Raw genomic sequence first — 6,525 nt, 5'->3', positions numbered from 1 at the left:
CCAGCTACTGCCCCAGCCCAGACATGGGGCACGGGGCTGCCCTGGCTGCTCGCTACTTGTTAAGAGATGTTTTTTGGATGTAAGCACCTGCTCGCACCTGCCTCCAGCTCTCCTTCGCCAGCAGTGAGGGAACCGTACCTTTGAGACAGCCCTGTCCAACACTGATAGCTGCTCTCTGCAATGTTATCAAAGGCCTTATCAACGCATGAAGCTGGCACTGGTCGGAATGAAATTGGTTTCAAGCCTGTTTTCTTTACAATTCCCTGGCTGGGCATGCTTGTATCAGTCACAGGTGCCGGGGAAATTGATACAGCCCCAGTCAAAGCGCATTCACTCAGCAGCATTTTAACTCCTTCAGCTGTAAATCCTACCCTGCCTTTGCCTGTGTCAGAGGCTGGATGAGGGAAAGCTGGGTGGCAGCACCCACTGTGCTCACAAGGGGAGGTCAGCCGCAATGTGAAACAGCCTCTTCTTGCATGGGGCTGTGCTCACAGGGGACTATAGAGCTCCCAGCCGTCATCACCTCCCCAAATCCACTTGCCATGTCTCTGCGTGGCTGGGTGAGTTAAAGCCTGTGGCTTTTTGATAGATGTAATCCTGACGAGACAACAAAAGATGCCAAATCAAGGGAACCTCAGATCAGCATCAAATGCTAGGAGGGGAGGGCAACAAAAGCAGAAGGGGTAGGTGGGCTGATACCTGAGAATGCCAAGGCAAGTATGTGGTTTCAGCGAGGCCGTGATGGGAACCATGCCATGGGTAATATTGCAAAGCAAACTCCAGGGAACACCATCCCAGGAGCAATTCTGCAAGTGGATGAGGATGGCTGTAGTTTAACGTGGCTTTTCCGCCTCTGACCTTAGTCACAATTCAGAGGCTTTGGGGCCATTGCCACAAAAGAGGCAGCCAGAAAAAAATCCACTGGTTGAGGTAGTCCACATGGTCCTGGCCAGGTCCTGCAGGAAACACCCAGGATCCCTTCCTGGGTGCCCCAAGGCAAATTCTTCCCACACCCTGTGCTGCTGGCACTGCATAAACACTTTAAGCCCCTACAGTGTGAGACAGTTATGATTTGCTGCTTTGCTGTAGCCACACTAAGCTTCCTGTGGTTGCACACACCACGTGCCATCCTTCCCTTCACCGCTTTTCTCACCCACTCGCTGCCCCAGCAGCTCTCCACATCCCTCTGACCGCAGGCTGAGACCACGCTGCTTGACAAATGGCTCTGTGGCTAAACAGCCGAGCTGCAGGTATGTGCGAGGGGTTTGCTGCAAGTTGGGCTTCATGGAATGGGGAGGATGTGGGCTCCAGGGTTTGGCCACGTGCAGTCTGGCAGCACCTTCCCACAGTTTTCCAGGTCTCCTTCTTCAGCGCCAGAAGCTCCTGACCATGTTGAACACTGGGATCAGCCCCCAGCCGCAGGTCAGACCCATACAGCACTGCAGTGCTGCAGCACTGAGGCTTTTCCTCCTCTCTGGGTACTGGAGATGGCCAGCATCAGCAGCACTGGGGTTCACCCCAGAGGTTGATGGAAGTTAAGGTTCATCTGGAGTGAATAGAAACAACAGAATAAAATGACTCCAAACTGCAGCCACCGCACAAAACACACCAGCGTGCCATGTTCCTTTCCTCCCATGCTGGTAGAGTGATGCTGAGCCACATCTAAAGTATGCCCAGGCACACAGCTGCTGCTCCACTGGATGGGTCTTTGGAAGAAGGTGTTTCTCAACATATCCTAGTTTTGGCTGTGGCTATTGCTTAGGACTGCTAGGAGGGACTGCTGGGAGGGAATGATGTGCCTGGAGGTACCACGTCTGGTGAGTAATATGACATGGAGATGCTTAGGGATGGAAGAGGCCCTGGGGTGATGATTGAGGCTGACAAGGCTGGGGAGAGCACACAATGGTTTTGTCTCCCTCCTCAGCATCCCTGTGGGACCAGGGCTTCCTTCTCTGATGTGTAGGAACAGCTCCATTTTAGGGGATTTGGAAACTATACCTAAGTGGCAAATGAGAAACCCCCCTTTCCTGCACCGTGCTGCCCTTGCTGTCCCCATATATTTCTCAGCCCTTCCTCAGGAGTTCCCAGCAGGTCAAGACTGCAGCAAGGTGAGATGTGAAGAGCACAAGAGATGGAGCTGCAGCAGGCTCAGAGAAGTGGAGAGGAGGGTGGCTTTGACCTGAGCCTTGATAAATGGGGAGAAATAGAGTGTAGGTGTCTGCAACACCACAAATTGGGGTGCAGAGAGGTGTGACAGGCGATAGCTGAGGGGTGTTGTGTGTGAGGAGGAGAGGGAAGCGTGGATCGCTTTCTCCAGGCATTTTTTTTCCCTCATGTTGTGATAATTATGTTTGCAAGACTAAATTAACACTCTTAAGTGTGAAAAGCAGAACTCAGCCCTGGGAAGAAAGGAGAAAACTGCCTCTCTCCAAGAGGACACCTGCTTCTCCTCAACCGCAGCAACAGCTTTGTGCACCCCCAAAGGAGGGCTGCTGCACCCAAATCTGTGCATCCAGCATCTTCTCACAGTCCTTCCAGTCCCCGTGGCTGCATCACCCATAGAGCTGTGCTCCTTTAGGCTTTTTGTTTATCTTTGTTCTGTCCAATTCTGAACACACCTCTGGTTTAGTTGTTTTCCAAGGCTGAATGGTGGTGATGTTGGCTCATGGTCCACGACTGGGAAAGCTGGCAGTTACTGGCCCCCCTGCAATTGGAGGCTAATCTGAGCTCAAGCAGTTACAAGAGCTCAAGAAACGGAGGTAGGAAACATTCTCCTTTTCTATTTGCTGTTGCTCCTGAGGGGAAGACACCAGAAAACTCCCAACCAGGCAGCATTTCTTCCACAAGAAGGGTTTTCTGTCACAGTGAGAACAGGTGATTCAGGATAAGAGCACCCAGTGACAACAGGACTGCCAGTACCCTCCACTGCGTATATGCAATTGCCGTTGGAGACCTCTTCTGCCTCGCTGCAGAAATGCCTCTGAAGACACTTTGGCATGTGCTTTTCTTGCCTGCATTTGATTGACTTGCCTACAAATGCTTGATTTGATAAATCTATGTAGAAACATACTCAGTTGATGCCAGGCCAAATGTTTGCTCATCTTTTCCTTCACCCTTCTTCCAACAAGCCACCACTGACTTGCTATTATTTAGATTTCAGTTGTTCTTAGAGGAAGCAGTGGAAGCTTTGATACATCAAGCGGTCTAAACATCCAGCACGATACAGCCCCATGCTAAAGAGTATGCAGGCTGGAGAGGCATGGCGTTAGCAGGTACGAGTGCTGTGACCTGGGGTGGGCAGGATGCTGGTAACAGCAGACACCAATACCTTCTTGTCCACCACCTAGTGCAATTGTGCCATGGATGCTGACTGCCTTTGCCCTCCCAGCTGTGGAAAGACTGGACTTTTCATGTTGCCCGGAATCATCCTACAGCAGGAGATGAGGGTGAAACTCAACCACTTTGCCTTTAAGATCGCAAACTGAAAACAAGCCAAATGCATTTCAGCAAATAATTCAAGGAGCAGGGCTGCCAGAAACCCCTAAGTGAGAGCAAACAATCCTTATCTGGCAAAGTCCTACATTACTTAACACCAGTGCAAATTTAAAGGCATTTGTTTGTTTCTGTTACACACAAAGCATCTTTTCTGGGTGGATCCTCTTATTAGGGTTAGTCCCTGAGTATTTGTACCAGCACTTGTTCATCTTCCCACTTGCTCAGCTACAGCCTGACTGCTGAAGATGGTGATTGCCAGAAAGTGTGGGTTTTTTTTCAAATCTGGGGCCTCAGAGTGCTCAGGGATGAGATAAATATCATTGTCTTGTGACCGATGATAGAAATGTCACTTGGTTGTTTTCCTCCCTGCCACCAGCAGTGCAAAATGAAGGGCATCGGATTTCTAGGCTGGTTGGCTCAAAGGAGGACTTTGTTTGCAGAGTCTAGCTCGAAAGGGTGTTAAAAGGACTGTGATCCCAAAGGAGGGGGAAAGAGGTGACCTTTTGGTGATCTTCTGGGAAAGTGCAACGGTGAAAGTTCATCTCTGCGACCATTAACTCCTCTCTGTAACTCAGTGTGAAGGATTTAACCAAATGTCAAATGACTTGCACACAGCGAGCCTGAGAATGACTTACCAGCAGTAGCCACAGGGTCAAAAAAACCCACTTAATAGCGACCGAGTGGGAAGTGTTTATAGTTCCTCTTAGGAAAGGAACTGGCAGAGTTACCTCTTGCTGTAGCAGCAAACCCTTAGGCACAGTGCCTCGTGTGTGAATTGGGTTCAGTCAGAAGTGATGGAGAAGCTCCTTTCTACCCACTGCCCTTGACTGGCAGGTCAGAGCTACCCAGCCCTGCTGGGGTTGGTAAAGCCCAGCAAACACTTGACACCCTGCCTGGAGACTCTTGCCTACGCCACCGGCATCTGGTGCTGCCCAAGAGGAAGAAAATAGGGCCATGTCACAGATTCCAGCCACAAAACCCTAAAAACCCACATAGGACAATGTTTGTTTCAAAGCTTTGCACCTGACAAGGCAGCAGTGTGCTCTGGGAAGGTGCAAATCATCACTGGGGCTGAGCACATCACCCAGGAGTCAGCTGCAAACACACAAGTGTATCAGTTAGCAAACAGGCTGAGCCGAGGGCTTGGTTGTGGTTGGGTGCTGTTTTATCTTGCTTCTTCCATCAGAGCTCATTTGCATGCAGAGGTTTGGAGTTTTAGACCATTTAAGGTTAACTCATTGCAATATGTTAATCGGCTGCTTTCCCAGAGGAGCAGCTGGCAGGAGTTAGGGAGCAAGGAGAGCAGAAGTAGCTCTGCCAGTGGCGGGATGAACGGTCTCTGCCACATGTGTGCCTGGCGTTGCTGCAGGCCCAGGACATCCCTGCAGTGAGCTCAGCTCCTTCCCAGCCTTGCCAGACCCAGTGTTGTGTCCTGAGCTCAATCCCTCTCTCTCACCCCGGAGAGGAGCAGGAAGCATCACACATCATGCCTGGAGTGGTGTCCGGCTGCCCCGTGGCCAGCAGGCACACAAGGGCACGCTCTGCTTCCTCCTTTCTGTGTGTCCCCTATTTCTGCACACCATGGAGCTCATCTGAATTGCTTTGCTGTAAGATCCCTTCCTTGTTGCCAGGTTCGGTTGAAATTGGCCGGTGGATTCAAACTGTATCGTGGGTGGCTGATAGACAGGCAGATAGACAACATGATTGTGAGAGCTTCATTTCTGTAAGAAATTGGGCTAAAAATTACTCTTTATCCCAAGGGAGCTTGTCCAGCATGTTTCAGACTGAAGTATGCAAAGCAGAGAGAAAACACTACACAGACAGCAATGGTTAGGGTGCTAATTCGAGATCTGCAGTCAAATTTCTTCCCTACCACAGCCTCTCTGTTTGGCCTCCAGCAAATCACATAATTTTTCTAATCCTCTGTTCCTGTTACATAAAACAGAGCCAAAGGTTTGGGGTTTTTACCTTTTGGAGAGGGTGTGATGGCTAAGTAAATTAGAAACCAGGAGGTGTTGGATACTACAGGTAAGCCTACAGCCTCAGCCTGGAGTGGTCAGAGCACGTAATACCATTTAAACTAACAGTAGTAATAATAATAATAATAATAATAATAATAATAATAATAATAAAGACTTCTGCTGTCTGGACCCACAAACCCAGCACCACATGGGTTTGGAAATAAGGTCCTCCTCGGGAGGAGGTACAGATATGGCTCAGATGGGGTGAAGGAGGTACCAGCATGCTGCTGCATCTGGTAATGTAATAGCACATGCAGAAACAACAACCTCCTGTATCATTCTGCCCCAGGGTTAGCCTGGGGAAGAAGAGCAAAGCCTTGTGTTTCCTCACAAAAAGACCAAAAGGCGAAGCTAAAATTTCCCCAAATCTTTGCAGGGTGTAATAGAGGAGGAAACACCTCCAGGGAGGCTGCGGGAGCTTGCCTCTCTAGTTACAAGTACTCAGCGTGGCAAACGCTGTTTGTCACAGGACAGGGGAGCTGTGGTACTGCAGCTGCCTCTCCACGCACAGGGATGTTATTCTGCTTCTAGATTTGTGGTCTGATGTTCCCGAACATTTGCAATCTTTGGATGAGCCCATAAGCCTTCAGTTTTATCACATTAACATGGAAAATTGTTGGCTGTCCTCAAACTGCTCTTGGGGATAGTATATGATGCAGAGGGATAATGTTCTGTAGGTGAAGGAGGTCCAAAATAGCAGTTTTCTTCCCATTAACACCAACAACCTGTGATGGGTGTTCGCTGGCTGATGGAAATTAATTGATGATTGCTGCCCATCCCTAATAGCATTTATACTCCCAGAGCTGAAATCACCCACACAAGCAAAGACAATGCTGTCATTTGCCAGCCCTTTAAAAAAAAAACCAAAAAACAGTAGTGGACTCGATGCAAATTGAATCACAGCTGCCAAATTCCCCCTGGAGATGCAGGGGGGGCTCTCTTCAAGCCCAGTTTTCTGCTAGGGACCTGATGGCTGTCCCAGAGGGCATTATCCTGTGGGTGAGTGACC

Source organism: Pezoporus flaviventris, unplaced genomic scaffold (assembly GCF_033815535.1).
Source record: "Pezoporus flaviventris isolate CSIRO_AGI_PZ_B2104156 unplaced genomic scaffold, CSIRO_AGI_Pfla_v1 ptg000011l, whole genome shotgun sequence".
Taxonomy (NCBI): Eukaryota; Metazoa; Chordata; class Aves; order Psittaciformes; family Psittacidae; genus Pezoporus; species Pezoporus flaviventris.
This window is presented reverse-complemented; position numbering follows the sequence as displayed.